The sequence below is a fragment of the Buteo buteo genome, chromosome 10 (genome assembly GCF_964188355.1).
Source record: "Buteo buteo chromosome 10, bButBut1.hap1.1, whole genome shotgun sequence".
In the NCBI taxonomy this organism is placed as follows: Eukaryota; Metazoa; Chordata; class Aves; order Accipitriformes; family Accipitridae; genus Buteo; species Buteo buteo.
The window spans coordinates 19,781,765-19,809,305 of record NC_134180.1 but is presented as its reverse complement, the minus strand read 5'-3'; the positions used below and the strand labels follow the sequence as shown (position 1 = coordinate 19,809,305).

The following is a 27,541-nucleotide window of genomic DNA, read 5'->3' as shown; positions in this document are numbered from 1 at the left end:
ATTGTTACAATCTCTGAATATACAGCTCCCAATGTATCCTATCATTGCCTTAAATGTCTTTGCTCACATCATATTTTGTTGGGTCATTGTCATTCTGTAGTCAAGAAGCAGACGGATATCCTTCTCCTCCTCAGATTTTTCCAAGAACAAAGTTCCAGCTCACACCAGAGGACTTTGTTATTCCTGAGGTTTATCACCTTCCATTCAGCACTACTGAGGTTTATCCCCTTTTTATTAAGCATGTGTAAAATTTCAACAGAACAAAAATTTATAATGTATGTTCTTGTGGGGAATATAAACAGCAAACAGAAGTTGGCATGAAAAGGAAACCTAGAAGAGCATTAGAGGGAACTAACAATATTTTCTGTATCCCACACTTCTATAAAACTGTGTTATTTTATTAAAGGCTCTATATGCTGTCCTTTTCACCGACAATCAGGACCTACTTAGGATTATCAGATTTTCAGTCCAAAATCATGTCTTCCTTTCATTCTATTTTTGCAGAAGACCTAAAAGCTGAACGTGAGGATGGTTCCTCCACACTTTTATTGTTGCTATTGAATTACTTGCATACCTTAGCTTTTACAAAATGTAGTACTGGGAAGGTGGATGTATTCTGTTTAGCTTAGTGGTTAAATAAAAAATCCTACCTATATGTTGCCTGTTTTCAGTAGGAATGAGGAGGTAGGCAGATTTTCATAATGCAGTCTGGCCACAGTTAGAAAGGAATGATATGGAAATGAACAGGTATAGAAAAGATTAAAATAATAATGCTAATTCCAAGTAATGTTTTAATAAAAAAAACCTGAACAACTGTGACTTTTTTTTTTCCTGAATTTATGACTACTTGTTCTCACTTGTGTGAAATATTGAAAATAGGAAAGTATTTTCTGGGTAAATGAATATACCTTGTTTGATTTCTTTGGAATTCTGTTTTTGTTTGTTTAATTAAGGATTGGTCCATATATTTAAAATAATAATTTAGTAATTTATTAGGCTACAATAATTATCTCTGGTGACCTAACTTTTTTGGAATATTTAATTGTCAGCCTTTAGGAAATCAGATGAAATAAGGAGTTAAAGAACAACGTCCTTTGAACATTAGTGAACAGCAGGGGATAGTCAGTATTTTTATTCAGTGGCTTGTATGTAATCGAAATGACTTTTTACTAGGGAAAAAAAGTGGAAAGTGAGTGGCAATAGGAGTAGGAAAAGCATTGTTGGTTTGCTCTGATTTAATGTGAATTGGATATTCTGGAGCAACGTTTCCATTCATACGTATTTTCTTACATTTTTTTAGGGACAGCTGTCCAGGAAGCCTCCAAATTCAATTTCAGCTGTAGTGTCAAGCCAGATGAAGCAGTAGTTTGTGTAAGTATCTGGAACAAAACTTTACATTCCATTTTTCACTCATAAAGGAAATCTCACCACAGGTTACCATTTTCCATTCTATAAGGCAGGATTAAAAGAACATATCAGAGATGGGGGAGATTATTTAGGTAAAAGAAATGTAAGGCATTAGGGATGGGTCTTGAATATCTTTGTCCATCCACAGGGGTGAAGTTTATAGAACAAAGAATGACACACTTCTAGATATTTATTTAGAATATTTAATAATAGTGTATATATTCTTATTTTTTGCATTTGTGTTCTAAAAATAAGTATTTGATTTTTAATAATTTTGTGTGTGTAGGTTTATCTAATAACACTGCAGATGTAGCAGCATTATGCTACATTAAACCTATCATTAGTAAATAATAGGAGCCACTTGTAGGTTCAGCTAGCACCCAGTTTCAATGCAATCAATAAATTCCACTGTATCAGATTACCAAAATTGTGTATGAACCGTAGGTATGAATTACGTGTACCTGACCACTGTTTTCATAAGACACTTGGTTACACTGTCATCTTGCTGCAGGTATTTCAATATATGGCAAAATATATGGTACAATGTTCAGTTTTAAAACAGGGCATTGGCTTGCTATCAGATCTTGTAGTGACCCTAATATATCAGTGGTTAACGGAAGGCCTTGTATAAGCATTTGCTCTGTGAACTCTGAAGATTAAGTATATAGTATGTAACAATATGTAACCATATATCAGCTATATAGGAAGTTACAAAAATAATATAAACGTACACTCTAAAAAAATACAAGGCATTAATCTTAAAATATCTCCACATATACAGATTCCGAGAATGAAGTAGCTCATAAGAAGCCTTGAGCTATTCAAGAGTATTTTTGAGTACACTGGGTATAAGATACTTACAGAAGAGTAATTAACACTGTTCCTCAGTGAGACTACACAAAAAAGGTAAAATTACTCCCACATATTAGCCTTGAGAGTCTCTACAGTTTAGAGCAGATGAGGAGGTCTTATAAAGAATTCAGTGCTTAAGATGTGAAATGGAGAACAAAGATTGTTTAAAAGTCTAAAAGATATGTTTTCTAAACAATAAAGCACTGCCTTATGAGTTGATGCTCTGTTTTTTCAAGAGTCCAGAATTACAATAGAATTGCATAAGCTTCAGATCTGAAAAATGACTGATGGAAGATGTCTGCTAAATGTCAAGTAAACAGTGTTTGTTCCGCTGCTAGAATATTATTTCAGGTAACTGCAGAAGAATAAGTAATTAGAACAGAAAGCATGATGTCAGGTGGAAATTAAGTCTTTGAAGGGAAATCATGGTCATAGAAAAATAAACAAAAAATTCCATTAGCTTTAATGAGCCAAGATTTCACTTGTGAAATTAAAATTTTTGTTTTCAGTATTCCTTGACCTGATACAACACTTCTACTGTATTTATTTCTGATATCCTAATTACAAGTATACATATAACATTTTATATAAACACATATACATATATATACACACGTGTATATGACACATACACAAATATACATATATACACACACACACACACAGATGCATACATATAATGAACCAGAAACTTGTATTGTTCTGGAAGGTTGTCCTGGTTTCAGCTGGGATAGAGTTAATTTTCTTTCTAGTAGCTGGTATAGTGCTATGTTTTGAGTTCAGTATGAGAAGAATGTTGATAACACCCTGATGTTTTTCAGTTGTTGCTAAGTAATGTTTAGACTAAGTCAAGGCTTTTTCAGCTTCTCATGCCCAGCCAGCAAGAGGGCTGGAGGGGAACAAGAAGTTGGGAGGGGACACAGCCAGGGCAGCTGACCCAAACTGGCCAAAGGGGTATTCCATATCACGTGACGTCGCGCCCAGTATATAAACTCTGGGGAGCTGGCCTGGGGGTATTGCTGCTTGGGAACTAACTGGACATTAGTTGGCAAGTGGTGAGCAACTGCGTTGTGCATCACTTTTTTTGTATATTGCAATTCTTTTATTATTACTATTGTCATTTTATTATTGTTATTATTATTGTTGTTAGCTTCTTCCTTTCTGTTCTATTAAACTGTTCTTAACTCAACCCATGTGTTTTACTTTTTTTTCCCCCCGATTTTCTCCCCCATCCCACTGGGTGGGGAGGGAGTGTGCAAGCGGCTGCGTGGTGCTTAGTTGCTGGCTGGTGTTAAACCACGACAAAGGTGCATAAACCATGTGCCTAAATTAAACAGGCGGATAGGGTAGTCCCATATAAATCAGATCCTTGATGCTAGGTATGGTCTTATGTACCTCTACGTTGGAGCTCCTCTGTGGACAAAATCAGGTATGTGCAATCAATATTGTTCTCTTTAAAGTAAATCTAGATTTATAACAACAGTGATTCTGCAACAGAGGTACGTTCAGAACTCCACTGTAATTCTAAGAGTGCAGAGCTTTTCATTATGTTCATTCAAGAATGTAAGTATATTTACAAGAAAGGTCAAAAAAAGGTTTACTGTTGAAGCTGAGTCTGTCACTCTTATCAAACTGTTACGCACAGCAAAAGCGTGCAGCTTGCCTTCTGATGTTATATCTGATAAAAACTGCTGTGAACATATCTTGAAAGAGATCATAAAATAATGCCCTTACATTTGCCTTTTAATTAACTATTAATAAAACTCCACTGTTTTACAGTTCAATAGCGTAGTTTTTCAGTGGATGGTGTGCTAGGCTGATTGCCAGCTACTACAGTGTATTCAGACAAGCATCCTCCACCCAAAAGTTTGGTGAAGGGAATGAGAGAAATCTTTTAAAGTTCCCATTTAATAGTATATGCACTAAGAAAAAAAGATTAAAAAGTAGGCAGAGAAGGAAGATACACAAATTTTAAGGCAGGCATTGCTGTTAAACACAAATTTTTTTTTATTTTTTTTTTAGTGTGCACTCTGTGACAAATCAGATCCTGTTGAACACAGATGCTGTGTTGTTTTCTTAATGCTACACCCTTGAATAAGATCCTGCATTCTCCTAATCAGAATGACTGAGAAAAGGCAATGTTTTTGCTGGAGCTACTTTGTGGGGTTAATTTACATTTCACAAAATAAAAGGAGTTATAACTGCATAAATGAAAAGAGAAGCTTCTTGCCTGTGTGTCTCAGTGGCTGTACAGCACTCTCCTTCACATTCTGCTTTATGACAGTCAAGCAAGCAGCCACAAGCAACCAAATAAAAAACGTGTTTCTATTTTTCCTCAGGGAAAAAAGGAGTTAAATAGTTTCCCCATGCTGTAAGAACTGGAAGACTCCAAAAGAGAAGGGTGAGTGAATTCCATGCTCCTAGTAATACAGAACTTTGCAAGAAGTTATGTAAGTTAGAGCTCTGCAACACAAAAGTTAACATCAGATTAACTGCAAATGAATAATTTGAAATATTTTCTTGTCTCTTCTAGAGTGCTTGAATATTCCCAAATAAATAAGGAACTCGGGAAGGTATTCATCCCCCCCCAAGAGAGACAAGTTTCTGTAAACTTGACTTTAAGAAGTATTGCTGCAGGCAATGAAATCTATAAAGGCAAACAAAGCCCAGGAGATAGGTTGCCTTCTGGCAGACTATTAGAAAACATTTTTTTAGCAACTTGCTATATTCTTCAAAATAATAACAACTATTATTTTTAAATGGAAATATTTTCTGTTTGAAGTAGTATTTAAAAAAGCCTTGGGATCAGAGCATACCAGAGTAAGCCTTATCACTAGTCCTACTGAATGTGAATGCAGTATGGCTCAAACCTACAAGAACATAACCAGCCATAGCTTGGGTTTTACACTGCCTGAACTTGAAAGGGCTTTTTGTTTCTTTTTTTTTTTTTTTTTTTGAGGTGGGGGGAGTGGGATAGATTCCATGAACTCTCAGACCAACTTTGGTTCTGCAGGTCTGGGAGACTGCAGAGCTTTTCTCTGCTTCATAACAGTTCATTTGATGATCCTTTATTAAAGGTACTGCAAGTGGATATGGAGATGAGTCCTCCAAACTCTGTGGAAGTCAAATGATGCTTTATTGCAGCATTTTCCCAAAATGTGAACTTGAAAAGACATCTGAATGCAACTTTTCTGACTGGAGAATCCAATTAGAAGGGTACAATGCCTACTTCTAAGAAGAGCTCTAAATATATTATATGAAAACTCCTATTTTATGAGTTGAACTACCTAATTCCACCATAGAGCTGAGAGAAAATCCAGACATCAGAAAAGAGCAGGCTGTGGTAAAACAAGAGATGTTGTGCTATACATGCTGTCCTGGTAGCTGACAGTCCACTGACAACTTCCAGTGGTCTATGAAAATTTGTCATTTTCAGATTATGAGAAGGAACTTAGAGACGTAGTTTCTTTAGAAAATGCTGAAATAAGCTTGGAACAGTAATTTGAAATGTATTCTGAAGACTGTGACTTGTAGATGTTTTAAAATTTTATTATTCTAATAAACCATCTAAATTTGTCAACTGGACATCTGATCTCTAAAAATATATTCCCCCCCCCCCCCCTACAAAAACAATTATGCACTTGCCACTAAACAGCTGCCTACTTCCAACATTCAACAGAGTGAGGAATGTGCATCTGATGTGTAACATAGATCTACAGGCAAAATTAAGGTTTCCTCATGTAAATTAAAAAAATAGATTCTGGCATGAAATCTAACAGTACCTATTTACAATCACATTAAGAAATTACTTGGCAGACTGTTAACTTCAGCCATTAAAATAATTATTCAATGTGAGAGAAACATGTAACAATTATATTTAACATTGGTTTGTCAGAACTTTTTCATTCATTTAAATGACAGTGCCTTTAAGAATAATATGATAGAGGAGTATCTTACCATGAAATATTGCAAGTGACAGCTTTACTTTAACCAGAGATTTCTGTTTCCTTTCGATGAAGTACTGCAAATACTTTGCTATACCTGCTGTTAATTGTAGTGATTTAAAAAGTCTTACACTTTGATCCTGTACTCTTGGGATAGGGCGTACAGTAACTTCAGGACTGAGTTCTAGACATCTTCTTTTGTAAATCTATTTTGAAATTAGTTATATGGGGAAACCTTCTGAAATTCAATAGAAGTTTTTGATGTGAAGTCCTGAAATCTTGTTTTGGGGGAAGTTTCTATTGTAGGGCCAAAACAATGACAATGCTCACCTATGGGGATTTAAGAACTGTGTCCCGCAGATTAGATATCCCTACAAAGTGATAGCAAAAGAACGTGCTGCAATTATAAATAACATCTTAGACATGACACAAGCACCATGTATTTATTTTCGATGCAGCAAAGAATACAAATGAGTTTCTGCTAACAATTGGTATTCTGAACTATTAAGTTTTGTATTTAGATGAAGTTTTCCCATTACGTCTCCTTATTTCAGTCAGTATTTATGCTTTTATGCCTTTTTCTTTTTTTAGGAGATATTCCACCAAAAATAAATAATTAAACCACAGATGAACTGTCAAAAGGGAACATTCATATTTTAATGCAACATTAACATTTTGGTAATTAACATGGCAGTTAATGCTTTTAGCAGATGTAACAACATTAGACTTGTAAATTTTAATTAAAGTTAATGGTTCACGATAGCTGTAGGGATCAGGCATCCTCTCTGGATACTGAAAACATGTCTAATGTGATTAGAAATACTAATTGAAGAAAAAAGGACTGCAGTAGTAATGACTGTACTTCTTTATCCTACTAAATTATTACAAACCTGCAGCAACTTTTAAGAACACGTTTGCAGGAGAAAGCTTGAAGAGTCAAATGCTCCCCTTGAAGAAATTAAGGGGGGGGTCAAAAGAACATTGCAGACATTTTCTTTGTGTTAGAAGAGGGAAAATCATTAATTGAAACCCATAGCTCCTTCCTTATCCTCCTGAGACCATATTCCCAAGAAATACTATAAAGTTATTTGGTTACATTTCACATCCCTTTTGGATTTAATTAGGAACTAATGTGTTAGTTTTAATTCCCTCAGAGGTTTTGAATTCCAATAGCAGGCAAAGAAATAGGACTGGCACTGGGAACTATGACTCAAGTGGATGTTTCTCAGTTTTAGCGCAAGTTAAGAGATTGGTGGTGAGTCCTTTTCACAGCTTGCTGATACATGGAACATTTTAATAAGCACAGGGAAAGGATTAGTTTTACTAAAGGTAATTACAAGCTGCTAGCCACCTATAAAATGCACTCCCATTTTATTGTAAAATGCCAACAATATTTATTTTACTTCTGTGGATTTTTTTTTTTCTTTAAAGCTAGCTCCAAAGTCTGCTGAAGTCAGTAGCAAAATTCTGCAGTCCTCATTCTAGCAAAATTGCCACTGAAAATCATGTTCTTTCCACTGGGAGTTCTGGCTAATAAAGATTAAACGCTGGAAATTAGTTTTGCTTTTTTTTGACTGACAATAGTTATTTTTACTATAAATGCAGTTATTCCCCACTAGTGCCGTTAGCTCTGTTTCTGTCAACACCCTTCCAACATCATCATAAATTATTATCCATTTGCATTGCAGCACAGGCATAGGCTCCACTCTACCAGGCAAAGTGCAAAGACATGGTGAAAGACAATTCTTGTTTGGAAGAGCTGCACTCTAACCAGTTGTGACACAGGCCAAGAGAAAGGATGCTAGGGGAACAAATGCTGTTTTATCTTCATTTTATTTCTAGCTGAAAGGCTGGAACAAGAGATTAAAAAATGTCAAGCTTATATGGAAAGACTGAATAAAGCTATTTGAATGAAATTTATCAAGTAAAACTGGAATTCAGAACATTTGCAAGGACTTATATTAGGCTCTGGGCAAAGAGCCTATGTGCAATGTATATACCTCTTTGTCTTGTATCAGGACTAAATGTAAACACTAAATGGTGCTTAAGTAATCGTGAACCTCAGGCTGCCTTTCTACAAAGGTGTACCTTTGTTGAATTCAGGTAAGATGATGTGATTTGTGCATTTTGAATAGCTGTCCAGTTTTATCACCTGGTATGATACAGTGGACAACATAGTACATTTGACTATGCACCTCCATGAGGTCTGTGGCTTTGTGATTTACTTTTGTGCTAAATAGCCAAGAAATGCTCTTATCTATCACTTTCCATTTGAAAATCCCAACAGATTTTACAACCTTTCTTCTAAATTTTACCTGTGTTACTATGTAAAAATAATAAGTTGCTTCTATGGATTCCTCAGGGATTCAACACTGAAGAATACAACAGTATGGATGTCTGATCTACCTGAGGACTTACTCAGGTGGAAGGGGGAAATAAAAGTTATGGTTAAGGTTTCAGTAAATTTTTTAGACACTACTTCATTTTCTGGACACTACTGAGGCTAATGTGATTCTGCATATGGATGCATAAACATGGATATTTATTTTATTTGACTTAATATGTAACAGCCATGGATTTTCTTTAATAATTTACTGCATTTTTGCTTTGTAGTTTTATAGTAATAACGACTCAAGCATAACACAATTTCTGGCAGCTATGAATTACTGAAGGACAAACTTGACCGAATTTTTTCTTTTTCTGGTTAAAATTCCCAGATCCAAGAGCTAAGGTCCAGGTCTTCAGCTGTGTAAATCAGCATGGCTCCACTGAAGTCAGAGCAGCTACGCTGACTTACACTGGCTAAGAATCTGGACCTCAGTGACACCAAACATACAGTTTATAGGTTTTATTGGCAAGTACGTTTATAGACTCGAAGGCAGTTTCTAATCCTGTGTCATATCGTAAACACTACTGCCTTGGACAAACAGACAGAATAATTATTTGGAAGCTGAAAGGCTTACCCACTTCTGTCAGCGTTTCTTTTATATGAATATGTTTCTGTTCTTCTGTGAAAGAACCTCATGCATGAAGGGTCATAGTAGACACAAGTTAGATAATTTCTACTATTGGAAAAATGTACTAGTAGTCAGATTCTGGCATTCAGAGTAGGGTAATCAATTAACTTACAAGATGGAAAATTAAAAAAATATATAAAGAGAATACTTTCCAGTCACTGATTGGAGGTTCATTGTCACAGAGTTACTGAGACCAAGAAATGTGTAATGTTAAAAATGGATTGGACCTTTAGATAGACATAGAGGATGTCCTAGCAAAAAAAAATATTTTTTTTTATAAGAACAGTTGCTTGATGTATAAGGGTTTCTGATTAATATTTGTTAAATAGGAACAAATGAAGTAAGATATAATACAGACAAGTATGTCCATTTCTGGGTTCTTGAACAGAGTCATTGCTATCGTGTGTAACTCAAGCGTGGTACAAATATCTCTAAACTCAATTTGAACTTGCTAGCTGGGTAGTCTATTGCCAAAGTTTCTAAAATGAGGGAGAGTAGCTCTGCCCTCAAGGAACATGGGGAATGCTAGGACATACTGAAGGAAGATGTGGATGGAGCGGAATGTAAAAAACCTGAAGCCTGCTCATCTAGCTCCAATGGAATGGGACTCTGGATGGGCAGCATAGCCTGCCCTGTACTGAGATCAGCCTGTGGTCAATTATCCTGCATCAAACTTTGGTTTTTTTATTACCAGCGAGCAAGCTAGATTGGGCTTATTGTGATAACTATAGTAAACATACAAATATTTTCTTCCTTCAGTTAAACAAAAATACATGTATTATGATAATACATGGAAATAACTGCGATAGAGCAAAGGAAAATTTTGAAAAAGAGAAACGTATTTTGCTGTGATTATGTATATAGCACCAAATTTTAGGAAAAGGTATTGCATAGAGGACAGGTTTTTTTAATCTCAATTTTTAAGAACAAAATTAAGAGGCTAGTTGTACCATCAGGCATTGCCTTGCCAACGAGAACATTCAGGTTTAGAAATAGATCCATGGTTTCAGGCTGCTAATCATGTCATAAAAGTTACATGGTCAGCACTGTGGCAGGAGCGTGTACTGCCCTGCTGCTGCTGCAGCCAAACTGGCAGCTAATTGATAGAGCAAAACTGGCCTTGACTCCTTGGGAATGATGCTGCTGCATCCAGGCCTCACCGCTGAGAGATCATTATGAGTTCTGCCAGAAAGGGCAGTGCCTGGGAAAACACAATAAACTTCTGTCCGGTGGAGCACTCTCCTGCATGGGTATTTGTTACAGAAACCATCAACCTCTCTGAGGTGCCATTTTCATGCCCCTTGTGCCAAATCCTGAAGGCAGTTCCACAAATCGCAAAAGTTCAAAGTCATAATTATTAACTGTAATAATTTCTATCCAAACAGTGCCTTTTAGGCTTCCTGCCAGGCCTAGGTATGCTCACTATGCTGACCAGGGCCTACTGGTGAAAATCCTCTTTTAACCTTTGTTGTTTGAATCTCCTATACTTATGCCTTATTTTGTGTTATTTCAGTGATCTTTGGCTGGATGAATGTCTTTTAGTTTTTATTTTGGCAGTTTTCAATCTGGAAGTAGACTGTAATTTTCAGTTTGCTCCCACTTTTGGTATCTATACTCTGTTTTTCATAAATGGCAAAAGTTGCCTGCACATGACACCACCCCCCCCCCCAACTATGGAGGAATCAGAAACAGTACATTGTATTAATAATGTTTTTGGGACCCTAAATGAATGAAGGACTAAAATCTTTCTGTTTCAAAATATTGAATTAAAAATTTAGAACCACCATTTTTTTTAATAATTATTGTTGGTGGTGTAAAATAGACAGAGTTAACTACTTGTTCACTGACAACACTGTATTAATTATTTCTCAGTGAAATTTTGCCACGATTTTAGGTTCCTTAAGCTCAATATTCTCACACTTTTCTATGTAGCCATATCTTCCCACACACCAACATTGCTAAGGGTTTAGGGTTCTCTGCTGTTGCTTCAAACTGAGCTGTAAGCCTTCAGGTTTAGAAGCCCTGTTTTAAATATACAATTGCACAGTCAGTCTCCTTAATGTTTAAAAATGTCAATGTTTATATGAAAAAGAATACCTCTATTTTCATTAGAACACAGTTCACCTCTGTAAAAGGTGAACAAAATCTCTGGAAAAAAGTATAAAGCTATCCCATCCCTCAGTATTTGTTGTCTGAAAACTGAAAAGATTTGAAGCTGGTGGTCATACCCATATTTTTTTCATTTATAGTTTAAATGGTTATTTATGGTCTTTTCTGTGAAATTTTTTAATCCACTCATAATTAGTAGTCACCATATAGAAAAGTGCTTTCATCTGTTTCATTTAAAGCTCCTACCTGCTAATTTCACTTTATGGCACCTAATTCTTTCACTATGGGAGATAAAGAATGATTATTCTTTTATCAATATTAATCAATAAAACAATAACAATCACAATTATCTTCTTTATGCCTTTCATAAGTTGACATATCCTTTTTCTATCTATCTTCCTTCAGTCATCTCATAGAACAGTTTGGGTTGGAAGGGACCTTAAAGATCATCTAGTTCCAGCCCCCCTTCTACTAGACCAGGTTGCTCAGAGCCCCATCCAACCTGGCCTTGAACACTTCCAGGGATGGGACATCCACAGCCTCTCTGGGCAACCTGGTCCAGTGCCTCACCACCCTCACAGTGAAGAACTTCTTCCTTACATCTAATCTAAACCTACCCTCTTTCAGTTTAAAGCCATTAGCCCTCGTCCTGTCACTACATTCCCTGATAAAGAGCCCCTCCCCATCTTTCCTCTAGGCCCCCTTTAGGTACTGGGAGGCTGCTCTAAGTTCTCCCTGGAGCCTTCGCTTTTCCAGGCTGAACAACCCCAACTCTCAGCCTGTCCTCACAGGAGAGGTGCTCCAGCCCCCTGATCACCTTCGTGGCCCTCCTCTGGACCTGCTCCAACAGGTCCATGTCCTTCTTATGTTGGGGGCCCCAGAGCTGAACACATACTCCGGGTCGGGTCTCACAAGAGGGGAGTAGAAGGGCAAAATCCCCTCCCTTGACCTGCTGGTCACACTTCTTTTGATGCAGCCCAGGATACGGTTGGCTTTCTGGGCTGCAAGCATACATTGCCAGGTCATGTTGAACTTCTCATCAACCAACACCTCCAAATTCTTCTCCTCAGGGCTCCTCTCCATCCATTCTCTGCCCAGCCTGTCTTTATGCTTGGGATTGCCCCAACCCATGTGCAGGACCTTGCACTTGGCCTTGTTGAACTTCATGAGGTTCATATCTCATTTAGTCATTTCTGTTTAACCTGAAGTTTTCCACACATTTCTCCTCTTATAGAAGTTTTTGCTTACCATTCATTTTCCTTTTCATCCCTCTTGTTTTCCAATTCTAGGTTTTGGTGGGTTTTTTTTTGTTTTGTTGGGTTTTTTTTAAATTATTATTATTAACCTGCATAATTTTGTACCACTGGCAGACTTGGTCATCTTATTATCTCTTTATTATTTATAAAAAGTATGTAAACAGCAATGGACCGAGCACACATCCCTGTGAGATTCTAGTTGAAACTTCTCTTCATTGTGGATTATTTATTTCTAATTTTTTTCCTATCTGAAATCAGTTATTAGCTAAGTCCTGGTCCTTTTCTCTTATTGCAAGGCAGCTTAATTTCTTTAAGAAGATTTAGTGAAGATTTGTCAAGAAGTTTTTTTGAAGTACAGGAATCTTATATCCTCCAAGCTCACCATTTCCATATACCTTTCCAAAAGCTCTCATAAGTTTGTGTGGTGTAAAGGGCTCCCCTGTAGGAATCTCTCATAATATCTACATAAGCAAACAATTTCTCTATCCTTATCTTTGTTGAATACTTCTGTCTTTAAATCATGATCATTTATGGGCCCTGCAAAGTCTACAACACCAGGCTTCCTGCTTCTAATGCGTTTGGAAGAGGTTTTACAATAAAGTTTCATACCATTACCAACATTTTCCTTTAAATGCTTTTGGTCTGCCTTTTACAGTTTTACATTTAGCCTGCCAGAGGTTTTGCTATTTTCTGTTTTCCTCATCTGAACACAGGTTTTTTTAGGAGTGCCTTTTTGTCAATACTATCCTTTATTTTCATGTGGAGCACTGCTAGTCTTTTGGAGGTCATCTTACTGGCTTTGATAGTTAATAGATATGTACTCAGAAATTCTAATACAGGTCATTTTCCCCTTTGGCTACTCCTTTTAATTTACTTTTAACAAACTTCCTTGATCTTACGTAGTCCTCTTTTCAACATTCACTGTTGCTATGGTAAATTTATTTGGCCTTTTCACTTCTACAAGAGTGTTGAATTTGAATATATAATGATCAAAATCCTGAAGCTGTTCTTTGATATGAAAGTTCTGAAGAAGTTCTGGTGCCCTGCTTGGTCCAAATCAGGAGTTCTCCAAGCTCCTCTGATGAATTGCTCCATTTAATGATTTATTATGTATCTAAAAGCTTAAGTTCTGCATAAGGCCCTATCATAATATTTATCCAGTGTGGATATAATGGATCTCTCTCTTTACTCCTGCCTTCACAGCCTTTCTGATTTCCCCTACCAAGTCACACACAGGCAGCTATTCTAGCCTTTCTACAGTTAGTAACAAAGAACCAGGATAAAGGGGAAACTTGAAGCCTGAATTTTCAGGCTTCAAGGAATTAGTCGCTTAAAGCAGCTGCTCCTTTTGATTAATTTCCTGTAGTTTATTGATTTGAAGAACTTGAAGAATTGTTAACCCGTGAGCTGTTATGTTCTGCTCCTACCTCTGTGACCCCAAAGACATCTATTCCCATCCTCCCCTGTCCTAGTGAGCTCTTTGGCCTAAAAGTTTTAGCGTTTTGAAATCTATAGTTTTCCTGAGTTTTAAGTTTATTCTGTTAATGAACATCTCAAGCATCTAGATGTACAGAGGCCTGGATAATAGTGGAGAGCAAGTTAGGAACCATCAGGGGAGCAGGTCTAAACATTTGAGTTCCCAGTTGACTTTTATATTGTTACCTAACAGACTCTAGCTGATTTTAAGTCCAGTAGCTTAGTCCTGGCAAAGGACACCGTTTTCTAGTTCAGTGACAATCCAAGTGTAACATTGCCATTCCAAATAATATCCTTTGTCATCACTTGATATTTTTTATATCCTTGAACCCTGGCCATATTTATAGGCTATATATATTCACAGATTTCAATTATATAGATTTCAATGATCAGAAAAAGACTAGTGGAGCTTTCTTAAATTAATATTGGTATGTAAATAAATTTATAAAAGCAAGGCTAGTGAAGTGCAGCATCAATTCACAAATAGTGAGGTCCTCATTCCTTCTGCCTCTGGCCTATTTGATTCCAGGTGTAGAGCATTTGCTGGCAACACCTTCAGGAGTTGATAAGACTTAGGAACAAGCCATGTTCTCCCTCACAGATCCCTAATTCCAGCATGTCTTTGTCCATTTTCTCTAATCCTTTGCTAGCTGGTTAGGCAGTGTGCCCTCCAGCCTCCAAGAGAAGCATTTGCCAGAGATAAGCCTGCTCCTTAACAATCCCTAAGGCTACTGGATCTTCTGGAGCCTCTTCTGCCTTTCTGATTCTGTCTGATACAAAGGCTCCATTACAGAGAATACCAGATTAATTTATTTAACTGAAAATGTGCATTGAAAAGCAAAGAAAAACATCCTTCTATAAATAAACATTTGTACAGCAGAGGTCTGAAAACAATCTTCTGTGGTATGTGGAAGATTTGTCACTTTGCAAATTTATAATTAATGGGTGCACTGTAGTTACATTTCTATTAAAGACTTTTTGCCAGCTTATGATGATGGACTAATTATCTGAAGCAGCCTCTTCATTTTTAAGTTTTCTGATTCTCAAACGCCAATAAGGAAATGGAAACAACCATCCTCTAAGAAGAATAAGGTGGGAATACAGGAAAGAGAAGATGCTGCAGCAACTGGTAATGATGTCACGCTAAAGTAGCTGTTGGATTCGGGCAACTAAACAGAGAAGCCAAAATATTATGGAAATGTACAGTGAAATAACAGCATGGAGAAAATCAAGGAAAAAGAAAGTAAGTAAGCTCAGTGAATATAAAAATAGGAAGAAAGACAAAAAAGCCCGATACAGTCAAATTAAGAAGACAGTGAGAAAAAACTCTGGGTTATTCTCTTCTAATGTATGAATGTAGAGAAAGCTTCAAATGCTCCCTATTCTCCCCCAGTGATTGTGAACTGCTCATTTTCAATCTGAGAGAATCTATAAAACAGCAATAGCTGGATACTATAGTAGTAATGGCCTTTACTTGCAAAAAAATGATATCTAGTAAGACTTGATATTTTGTGATCAGCTACACATCAAATATCAATCCCTCCTTTTTCCAGCAAAGGTTTTGCAAATACATGACTGTCTCATGCAACTAAATTTCTGGTTGAGACTAAAGGGACTTTTGGAGATGGAAAACATTCAGTGGAATTGCTAACTGAGTAACTTCTTAACATTATATGGCAGATCTATCAAGTTTTCACTCTTTGGTATGTGGGGAAACCTAAAGTATTGCACTTTTTACAAGAAAACAATTCAGGGAATTCTTGTCCAAGAAACTGCTTTTGCAAGATAGTTTATCCACCAAAAAAACCCTTCTTAATCATGATTCCAGTTTATTCTTTTGGACTGTACTTTTTAAAGAAATACAAAATGCACTTCAAAAGGGAAGATTATAGGGTATATCTGATTCCAGAGGCAGAGTGGTCACCTTGTCACCGTATTTGGCTAGTGACATCAAATAACCCAATGCTAATAATAAGGAAATGTGCAGATGACTAATAAATGTGTTAACATCAGAGAAATGAGAGCCAACAAAAAAAAATTTCCTTTCACTTTGTTAGACTTTGTATCACCAAATACACTGCAGACTTCTCAAAGCTGAAAAGTTTGCCTCAAAAGCAGATAGTATAATTTTGTACAGAGGGAGGTGAATAGACTTTTCCCAGACACACTGGCCCATTTCCTATTTATTCTGCAAGAGACTTAAGTCAAGTACAACTTTACCTGTTACAAGGGAAAAAAAACCCCAACCAAACCCAACCTTTGTGAGAATTGAGACTTTGCTTTAGAAAAAATACAAGTAAATCCGGTTCAAGATAGTTTTAAATTACTGTTTTCTCACTGGAGTGCCAGAGATCTCTCTTTTACAGAGTTTCCACACCTGAGGAAGAAGCTACTTGATCACAGTAATCCATAATATTACTGGGGAAATTGTGGTCAGCTTTCATACTTTCGCCCTATCGCTGGTTCTTAAGACCTCTCTTCATCTCCGTTAACTTAACTGCTTTTCCTCAGACTAAAGCACACCAAACTTTCAGGAACCTGAAAAATACTAGTATTCTGGAATTCAGTACTTTTTATCTACTTAACTCCAGTGCTGTTGCAAAAGTAGAAGAAGCTGGTGGGAAAGGACTCATCAAGAATCTGGTCTTTTTTGTTCCTGTCACTTTCATTTCTCCAAGCATAGCAAAAAAGAGTTTTGAGTCACTTCCAGCTGATACACTCAGTCAATGCCTAGCGTCTTGTAGGCTGAGCATCACAACTTCTATAGAAAATGAAAAGTACGTTGTTTGACACGCTGTGTTTTCCAAAGCAGGCTGGGCCAAAGCCTTATACCCGCGCTGTTCACCTAACTGCAGAAGAACCAGTCTAAGGCCGGAGCTCGTATTTCTCCTGCTGCCCTACGCTTCTGGTTTTGCCAGGAGAGTGCTGCGCTTTCCGTGATTCCTCTATTACTGCAGTGCCAGCGCAGATGAAGGCCCCGTTGTGCTTGACAGTATAAACACGCGTCACATGAATGGTCCCCGTCTCAAAACATTTACAAGCCAAGTAACTTTCAAACGAGCTGCCGTTCCCCCGCATACACGGAGGCGGAGGGAGCTGGCCGGCGCTCCGGGCCGCTGGACGCACGCTGGCTTTAATAGCTGGTTGCCAGCCAAGCCCTCGGCCGGAGCGCCGCCGTTCCGGGCCGGAGCCGTGCCCGGCAGCGCCGGTCACCCCGCGGGACGAGGCCGCCCGGCAGCGCAGGGCGGGGCGGAGCGCGGCGGGGTCCCGGCTGCCCAGCGCCGGAGGGAAACTTCTGCCGCCGCCCGGCAGGCAGCGGGCCCGGCGGAGAGCTGCCGCTGCAGCTGCCGGCGGACCCCTCGCCTCCGGCCGGGAGCGGGGCGGCGGTGCGAGGCGGGGCCCTGCGGCCGCCCCGCCTCCCTCCTCGGGGATGCCGGGATGTTTACGGGCCCGGCAGGAGCAGCAGGGGGCGGAGAGGAGGTCGGGGCCGCTGCGGGTGCCCGAGCTGCCCGCCAGGAGCCCCGCTAGGCGCCCGCGGCTAGCTCCGGCCCGGCCCCGCGCCTGAGAAGCCGGGGAGGAGAGGAGGCTGGTTCCGGGCCCCCGCGCCAGGAGAAGGCGGAGCCAGGCTTCCCGGTGAGCGGGGCGGCGCGGGACCGGGACCGGGACCGGGACCGGGGCCGGGGCCGGAGCCGGGGCGGGGGGATCCCGGCGAGTCCCGGCGGCCGCGGCCGCTCTCCTGGAGGCGCTCCCCCCCGCCGCTCCGTGCGGGCGTCTGCCCGGGGTCCCGCCTCCTCCCATTGGTCGCCGGGGCTCTCGCTCGCAGTGCCATTGGGCGCAGCAGCTGCCGCTCCGCCCGCCGCAGGGGGAGGGAGCGGTGTGGGGCTGCGAGCGAGGAACTTTCTGCGCCGCGCCGAGGGGGCGGCGTGGCCGCGGCCGGCCCTGGCGGGGCCGCGGCGGTGCCCGCGCCTCGCCACGAGGGTATCGCCGCCTGCCCGGCGCTCCGCGGCCTGAGGGGCAGGGCGGGCCGCGTGGGGGCGGTTGGGGAAGCGGCTCGCCGAGGGCACGGCCGCCTCCGTCGAGAGACGAGCGGGCCGCTGGGGGCCCTGCCCGGCGGCCCTGCCCGGCGGCGCCGTCTGGCCACCTCAGCGCGCCTCAGGCCGCCTGTGCGGCCCGGCCGTCGTGCCGCTCGCCGCGGCCCCCCGTGCCTCTGCCGCTGGCTGGGCACTGCGAGTTAGTGCCGCAAGCCGAGCTTCTTTACGTGATGTTTTTCGTCGTTTCCAGCGGGTTTCTCCCGGGCTCCTCTGCCCTCCTCTCACCTGGGAGGTTGGTGTCGGAGGGATGCTCCGCGGGGCAGCCGAGGGGGACGGCCCAGTCCGGAGGCTTTCACACAGCGCTCAGTAAAAATAGCATCGTCACTGGGATCCGCGGCCCTGCGGGAGTGAGTCGAGAGAGCCCACCGGCCCAGGCGGCAGCCTGCTGCCTCTGCCCCGTTCCCTCCTGCCCGGGCAGTCGCCCCCGGCTGAGGGGAACCGCACCAGCAGCGCCCGGGGCGGGCAGGAGGGCAGAGGGGGATGTCGGGCCGCCAGGGCCCCTCTTGTGGGTGCCCGCGTGTCCTCGTCGCTGCTCTCTCCCACGGCTGCCGGGTTTGCCTTGCCGCATCGGCTGGTGGGGCTCCCAGGCGGTAGCGGCGCCAGTGGCTGTACGAGGCTGTGAGGAGCTGAGGCCTAGTGGGAAACGCTGGAAGTGAGGCATCCCCCATCTGTTGGGGTTCCCCCCTGCCCCGGCTTTTCTGTTTACCTTACGTAAATCACCGATTTCGGTTATACTAGTACTGGCCCTGAATTCCATTTTTTGTCCGTGAGACATACACCTGCTTGGCTTTGAGATTCAGAAGTTCAGAATATTGTTCTTTGGGTGGAATGTGCTTTGTTTTGCTCTGCATTTCGTGAGGAGCATCACTTCTTGAATGGTAAAACTACTTAGGATGTTAAACCTACATTTCCTAAAAGATGATGAGGGGTGTGCGTGTGCATTAAATCACACAAATATTTGATTCTTGATATTGGAAAAACTGTTCCTTAATTTTTTTAACTTCTTGCACCAACTGAACGATAAACTTTTGCCACCTTTGAAGTGGTTTGCAATGCCAGCATCGCATCTTGAGAAAGGTCACGCATGCATAGTAATTTTGCTGAACGTACTGGATATATTTCCTCTATAAAGTTGTATTACAAGCTTGAGATGCAGAAATTACAGTGAATGATACGTTAATCTGTAAGGTAGACACTTTGGATGATTAGATGTCAAGTGGATATTTGCAGCTCCACTAGATCAGGAAGAATGAAGTTGAAAATATTTTACTTTCAAGGCTATCTAGGAGGCAATTCAGTGTTGAAGTGCTGTAGAAATGTCTGTATTTGACATGTTGGGACTTGGGCTGTCTTGAGAGAGATAAAATGCAGTAGAAAACAGTCATTAGTTTGTGGGCTGTGAATAACTTAGGCAGAAGAAGGAAAACTTTCGTGTTGTGGGAAGAGGGGAACTTACAAGCAATGTCTGACAGCTCTAAAGTAAGAACTTAAAGCTCTCCAGGTTTGTTTGTTTGGTTTTTTTTCCTTTTTGATACTGGAAGAAAGACTATATTAACAATACTTATTCTTTAATTTCAGAATTTGAAGATATATTTATAAATATCTGAAGTTTGGGTAGATGACTTCTCAAAGCACACTTAGCGATTTTCACTGTAAGGGTAGAGATACTGCCTTTGTCACAGATATCTTGTGTTCAACATAACAGTTATTGGAGTAAAAAAAATAATTTGAGAACAAATTAAGGAATTCTAGCCACCTAAAAATCTTTTTTTGGTTGACTTACCACAGTGTCTTCTAGGATCTACAAGAATTAGACAAGTAGAATCTCATCCCCACCATAGAAACTTGTTTCCAAAGAAGAAAAAAATCTAACATTTTAGAGTTCATCTGAAGGCCTGTGAGGGTATGAGAAACTCAAATGAAAAATAGAGTACAAGAAGTCAGTTGCTCATTTTACTGTGACCTGGGATATCTTCTGAATTGTAAGATAGAGCCGTATAGCCCACTCATACCTTTCTTTTTTCTGCAACAGAGTTGAGCTCAGTTGTGCAAAATATAGCCAGTCCAGTATATTTGTCCACAGAGACAATTTGGTGAGGCAATTTGTTCATGCATGCAAAACCCCCTCATATTTAATAAACTTAGTACAATGTCCTGCATTTACACTAGCCCTACATTCAGTTGTATCACCATAAATGCCTTGTTGCTTTCTGAAGTTTGACATTGTTCCAAACATCTGTGCTGAATGGCTGAGTTCATGTTACCTTGGAAAGTCTCCTGGGAAAAGCCAAACTGCAGTAACTTCTTCTCTACCTCCAAAGGAATTTTTTTGATTATTTGAGGCTTATCCAGAAGTCCCTCCTGATTCCCAAGGAGTAGTGCTTAGGAATGATGTGTAGTGGGGGATTATCTTGTGCAGGTTAATACTATGGATAGTTATATGAGTTAACTGACTAATTTCCAGAAAGTTTGTTCGGTCTAGCTATGTTCCATGTGCTTTGCAACAGAGGTGAAAATAACTGACCAAAATACCAGAGTGGTGATAAGGGCAGCCTTTAAAGCACTGATTTGCTGTATTTATCACCATTTGACCCCCCTGGCTACACAGGAAGGAACTCAGCCCTAGAGTGAAGTACAACATCACTACACGTTTCCTTTTCAGTAAGTATTAAAAGGACTCTTCCTGTCAGGTTAGTTAAGCTGAAGAGAAGCAATGCTATTAAAATGAGTTGCTTCTCTGGTGAAGATAATCCTATGTGTTTGTTGCTGGCACGTGAAACACAACTGTGATTCAGTCATGACTTCTGTAGCTAGAAAATATGCAGTATATTTCAAGTACCCTTATTCCCTGTTGGGCAAACAGAACACATGCTTATGTAAGGAAATTTGTTATAAAATTTTCAACAAGGCATTAAAAAGAGGAATTTGTAAGAAAATACTACGAACAATCACGTTAAGACCTGATTGCACGTAGTTAATCTTGTGATATTATTGACTTCTCACTATTGATTATAGGTGACAAAGTAAATAGACTAATTGCATCATCTGTCATTTGGGAGTTTGCATTCAAGCCTCTTTGCTTTAATCTGCTTGGAATGATTTATAACGAAGTTACTGCTGTCTTATTTAATAGCTAAATCTGTGTTGGACCAGATTAATTACTTTACAATGTCATAAATGTAAATGTAAAGCTTGTAGATTAGATCCTTGCTGAAATCTTTGGGAGAGGTTTGAATTACATGCTGTGAAGTGTTGATGAAACAATCTTTTTCAGTTCATTTTAATCTTCTGTCATCGCTGTATACAGTTTACAAAATTATTGATTCCTTGAAAGCTGGAAAGCAAAAATATCACAGGTGAACTTAAAGCTAATTCTAAAGTAAGTAAAAACTGGTGGTGGGAAAATGCATAGCATTCTATCCTGTAGAGGCCCTTCTTCTGTACCCTTTTTGTCCTCATCTGAGAGCAGATCCAAAAAAGGAGTTGTCTTTGCAGCAGTTAACTTCCAGTACTTGCCCTGACTGAAATTGAGAACATGTGTTAGGTATGTGGGTTGCTTGTGAAGTTCATGGAGATAAGGCGAACTTCAGAAGAGGAGCAGCGAGCAGCCTGCAAATAGAGCACTTACTGTACAGCTAGTCATTGAGGATGCTCCAAAACCAGGAATGGGTCTTGCATGTTTTAGCCAGTGCTGGTTTAATGTAAAACATAGAAACAGCTGTGAACTTGAGTCTTGGCCTGCTTCTGAAGTGAGCGTGCTGGCTGCTAGCTGCTTTGCTTCTGGACACAGGGATCCTGGATTGCTCGCTACTGTCATGCATAGTTTCACGACTCAAAGGTAATGCTAGTCAGAGGATCACAGAAAGCCTGTTAAATATGGCTGGTGTTTCTCTTCTGATTCTGTATAGTGCTTCATTCATTTCATCATCTTTGGGGTAGTACAGATTTTAAACTATATAGTACAGATCTATTTTTTCAGCTTGCGAATGTGCATCTACCACCTGCAGTATGATATTACAAGGTGTTGTCTTGCACTGGTTTCTAAGATATTTAGATATTTCTTTAAGGATTATGCAGAATTTATTGTTAAGTGTGTTTTACTTCACCTGGAGTGATGGGGACATTGTCAGCCATGGTTGTGGCACAGTTGTATGTAGCCAGCCTTCCAAACTGGGTGTTTTTTCCCCTGTGCATAGCAATAACGGGTTTGTCTGACAATGCTTCCAGACTTTTAATTTGTCCTGTGTCTTTTTAAACTCTTGTATGAAGCTCAGCTGTTTACACTTTTAGTAAATCTCTTCAGCATCTCTTTATGAATAATTTATTTTTACAGATGCATTTAAAACCATCCCTTTGTTAGGGAAGGGTCTCCTCCCTCTCTGCATACTGGAGTTGCAAGGTTTTGGGGTTTTAAGGGTTTCCAAATGATGTCTTAGCTTCCTCTCTCTGAAAATATTTGCTTTATTTTTTTTCCAGTTTGACTTGTTACCCTGGTTTATTCTCCTTCCATTTATTTTGTTTCCTATTTCTACTTTCCTGTACAGTATTTTGTTGACAAAACTCTTGGCTTGGTGTTGAATAAATTGCCTTCTCTCTATGCTGGCTCTTGCCTTCATGTCACAGCTATTTTGAGTTTAAGTACTTGTTAGGTTCCCTACCTAAGGATAAAGTCAAATGAAGTGTGAGCTAATATACTAGCGTGCTGTTGCCAGAAGGGAGATGTTCTGTTTCTTCTACAATCCCCTTCCTACATCTCCTATCCTTGAACTTCCCCTACTTATTCTCTGGCACTCAGCAGACTCCTGTATGCATTGATTCAGCTTACTGGTTGCAGAACATAAACCCAGCTGCATTAGGGAATTAAATCACCTCAGCAAAAAGTCCAAAGAGCTAAAGATGGCTATGCAGGATCATGTGGCAGAGAAAGGGAGAGAAAGACAGACCTGTGGTGTCACTGAGCAGTTAGATTGGCTTGTATAATTTCACGTTAGAAATGTAATTTGAGAATAGATTTAACTGCTCTCAGTTGGGGCTGCTCCACCCTCAGCTATGTCTTCCCCGCTGTCTTTTGCCATCACAGTTCTGTCCATGTCTCTGCAATGGAACAATTCAGGGAACTGAATTGGAAAAAAGTTACTTTTTGTCAAGGTTAGTTTTCATCTAGTTTCATTACCTTACCAGGAGTCTGGGTAGCCACTGGAACCCCACTGGAAGGAAGAGGGTCTGGAAGGCATGGCTGAAGGCAGGGGAAGCAGCAGTGTCACATAATCAGTTGATGCTGTCTTAGAACTGCATCCTTACAGAGGCAGTAGCACAACGGAGGGTGATGTGTGCTGAGGACTTGCTTACTTGACAGTATTGTGGTTAGAATGATACGTCATTCCCTGCAAAACTTTTCACTGTGACATGATCATGATCCACCTGTGTCCTTTATAACTGGGTATTTAGTATGAAGAAATGGGTTATCAAATTTCTTTCCAGGTGAATAGAAGTTAAATGAAAATGTAGAAGCCTGCTGCATGAGCAGTTTCAGTTCCTGTTTCTTCTTCAGTTTGTATGAAATAACAAACAGTTCAAAAAGGGGCAAGTCAGTGCATGTACAATCCTTTGGGAGCGCCTTGCAAGATAAGCAATCTGCTTGAGTGACGACATAATTGAAATGGAGAGGGAGAAGTAAACAAAATCTAACTTCTTAAATTGTGCAAATGAATGAAGAGGAAGGGAAGCGGACTTGTGAAGCAGGAGAGCTTGGACTTTCATTGTCTAGTCAGCGCTGACAGAGAGCGAACTCTTAGTAGTTGGGGAATGACAGTGACTGGCATGTGTTTTCAGGATTGGAATGAAAATATGCCTGATAAGTTGGGTCGAATGGATGAGGAAATTGCATACGAACTCTTAGTGTATTCCCTTACTTTTCTGTAAGTAGATTTTGTGTACGGTTACTTCTGCTCTTGCTAAAACCAGCTCTTAACTCAGCTTAACTATCTGTGTGTGTTTTGTCTTCTTTGACAGGACTGCCTATGAGTAGGGAATTTGGACATAAGCTTGTTGAAAAATTCAGTATTAGTTATTTCCATATAGACAGATGATAGCTACTCGTATATTAACAAGAGATGAGAATTTGTGTTGTCCACATTCAAGGCTGTCCCTACAGAGGAGAGGAATGTCCTGCCATCCTGTGGGGAGTATTGATTTGGCAGCGTATTAAAAAATCAAAGGCTTTTAGAGACTGTTTCTGAAATTAAGGCTAATCCTTCTGTATATGCATCTATATTCAGTCACTTTCAGTGCTTTAAAAGTTGCAAATATAACTTTTCTCTGAAGTGGATGCTTCTGCAGAAAATTATGCAAATGAGTATGTATTTTTCACATTTCAGAAGACTCTTTTTTTTGACAATGTGAAACAAATACTTCATTTTTACCACTGTCAGCTAATAGTAAATATTCTGTGTGTACGCACACATAGCTATATATGCATAATCTATAAATACAGAGACACACGTATATATGTGTGTGCATATTTATATATTATTATGCATATATATATAATATGTGTGTGTGTGTATATGTGTACTAATTGGAATAAATGACATATTTTACTGTGCTAGTGATTAACTTGGTCTTCCAGTCTTGAGTTTGCTTTATACCTTGCCAATTAAGGTCTTGATTGTCTTGGCAGAGTTCAAGTGAGTGTCAGCTTAAATGCATTTCGCTTTACTAATGTGTACATCTACCTTACCTATTCACAGAGTGAGAAAAATAAACTGGTGTGGTAATTATTGGGCATATATCAAATATTTGTTCATTGAATAAGTAGTTTAAATAATCAGCAACTTTACAGCACTCTAAATGAAATAACTCACTGTAATATTTCATTGACAACATTATGTTGTGCATTGTATGGTTCTTGTAATTTGTGATTAACAGCAGATGGATAAAAAGTTTAGTATTTTTGAGAAATAGACAATGTAGGCTGGGCAGGAGCATGACCAGTCACAGATCATGATGGTTAATGGAAAGGCATTGATTAGCTATTATTTTTAAATATTTAAAGTGTTTCAGCACTATTTTGTGATTTCTAAAGCTGTCTTTTAAGCTGAGTGTGTAACTTTATGAATGGATGGCATAGTAATGTGGATGTATTTAACCAGATTTCATTTTAATGGTCAGTGTTAGTCAGGAATAATTTACTGAAGGACACTATGTATGTCCTGTGCTGCCATTGCTATTATTTGGAAATTTGTTTTTTCCAGTTAGAATCTCCTGCCACTTATGTTAAATATACCCATATTAAATATTTAGTTTAGAACACCAGTGGTATAAAGGTGGATGAACAACTTCTTGAAATGTATTTTAGCACTTAAACTACAACCCACGTGAGTTTCATCTTTCCAGTTGCATTCTGATATGTGGGGGAAACTGCAACAAAACCAATTTGAAGAGAGCAGACTTTCAGGTAAACTGCTGGGGGTCTTGGTTTTCTTGTGCTTTTTGGAGGTATTCAGATACAGGAAGTATGTAAAGACTTCGGACATCTCAGCATTCTGAGAGCTGCTTTTGGGGTACCATATGTGGGCTGTTGTTTTCTAAGTATTTCCTGGTCTTTAGCAATGCACTGAAAATATTATCTATGAAACTGAAGTGACTTTCACTTTGCAAGTAAAATGTTTCTGTTATAACATCAAAACTTACATGTTTTTTTCATGTTCAATGTTTTATACAGAGCACCAGCAAAAAAATTACATTTTAATGTTAAAGAATTAATGATAGATTCATATTCCAAGTCGGTTTGCTTTATTGGATATGACTTCTGGGTTCCTATTTGGAAAACTCATAGCTGTGCTGTCATTGAATGTAACGTGAATGATAAAGTTGGGATGCTCGGTTTACAGCTGCTGACATTCTCTTGCTTCATCCAGGATCTTCCCTGTGTATGTCCTGAGCCCCTGCCTTTAAAATCACTTTGAAAATTTGTAAACTGCAACCTGCACCCTCGATGCCAGCATTGAGTGGGCACTGAAGTGTTGATCAGTGTTGGTTACCTGACAAAGTGTGGGCCAGGTTTGGCCAGCAAGCCAGATCTCTCCAAGTGGCTAACCTTTTGCCTTAAAGAGGTAAAGAATGACTCTTGAGGTGGTATGTTTTATAAACCAGTAGGATGGCTGTTTCTTAACCTGCTCGCATCAAGCTTAAGGGCCAAGCTGTTATTGCTGAGTCTAAAGTTTATCTCTTCCCAAAAGGTATGTAGTTCTGATCTAGGAGCTGAGAGTTGTCGTTATGTCAGCATGGCTCTCCAGGTGACAGAGAGCAGAGCTGGAATTGGTCTGGCATGCTGGGGCTCCCTGGCATTACTGGCATGCTGGGATTAACACCGGTGTGGTGGATTGGGTAATTGTGTTTTGGATATTCAGTAAGGCATTTAGAAATCTAACCCCTTGTTTCCAGAGCACAGTTTTTTTAGTTTCAACCAGGGTGACTATTTGAATGTTCTACCTGGGTTTAAATTGTGCTTTTGGGTAGCTGAGAGTCAACATGTGATATAAGCAAATGGGAATATTCCTTTAGCCTGTATGCTTATATGGAAACTAGTATTAATATATGTGGGTTTTTTTCCTCAGCTGAGGATGATCCTTATCTTTGAACTTCGTTAGTAAAGAGAGCTGAAAAGTTTAGGGATCTAAAATTTGTCATTTTAAATCCATGTTAGATACTGAAGAATCTAACTTGACACTAAAAAGTAAGGAGTATGTAGTTGTTTCTGGAGGGCTTCGGCTCTAACCTAACTAGATTATGGTTGTACTAAAAACTAAAAATACCTGCCTTAATTGATGGTGTAATCCAGAAGTAAACATAGTACATTCCATCGTTTGTGAACAGCAACTAAAGCGACCGTGTGCCTGATCAATAGTACATTGTGAATGGTGTATCTTCATCTTTCTCTGTGTTAACAGTTATGTGGAGTAGTTACATCTATATTCTGCAGAAAAAAAGAGCAAGATTTTCAGGTTCTCAGCAGAACTGTAACACTCTGAATATTGTTTTTAGTATATACTTTTTTTTAAATGTAGCTGTTTCTTCTTTGACATTGATTATTAAATGTCCCCACTTAAGATCCAAAATTAATAAACAAGTGTATAGCATGTAGCTAATGGAACCTGTTTATCATTGAGACTATTAATGATGTTTTCTACAGGAAAGCATTGTATTTTTTTTTGTTGTAGAACTGCCATCTGTTAAAGCAATAACATTATTGCCTGAATATTGTGAAATGTGTTTCAATTTGAATGGTTTATGGACTTTGACCTATGAATCTTTCAAAAATGGTATTTTAAAATATATTGCAGTGAAATGTCAGTGATGAACTCTGGTTCCTGTTCCAGAGTAGGTCC

General features: G+C 39.6%; 1 protein-coding gene across 3 annotated transcripts in view; it reads left to right on the top strand.

The window, feature by feature from the left end:
• The first annotated feature begins 17,478 nt into the window (after positions 1 to 17,478).
• Positions 17,479 to 27,541, top strand: part of NEK7 (NIMA related kinase 7) — a 93,149-nt gene continuing 83,086 nt past the window's right edge. The window contains exon 1 of one of the 3 annotated variants that reach the window (XM_075038875.1): positions 17,479 to 17,694. The gene's annotated coding sequence lies outside the window, so the exon portion shown is untranslated. The remainder of the gene's footprint in view (positions 17,695 to 27,541) is intronic. The other 2 variants (XM_075038878.1, XM_075038879.1) reach the window with 2 other exon arrangements.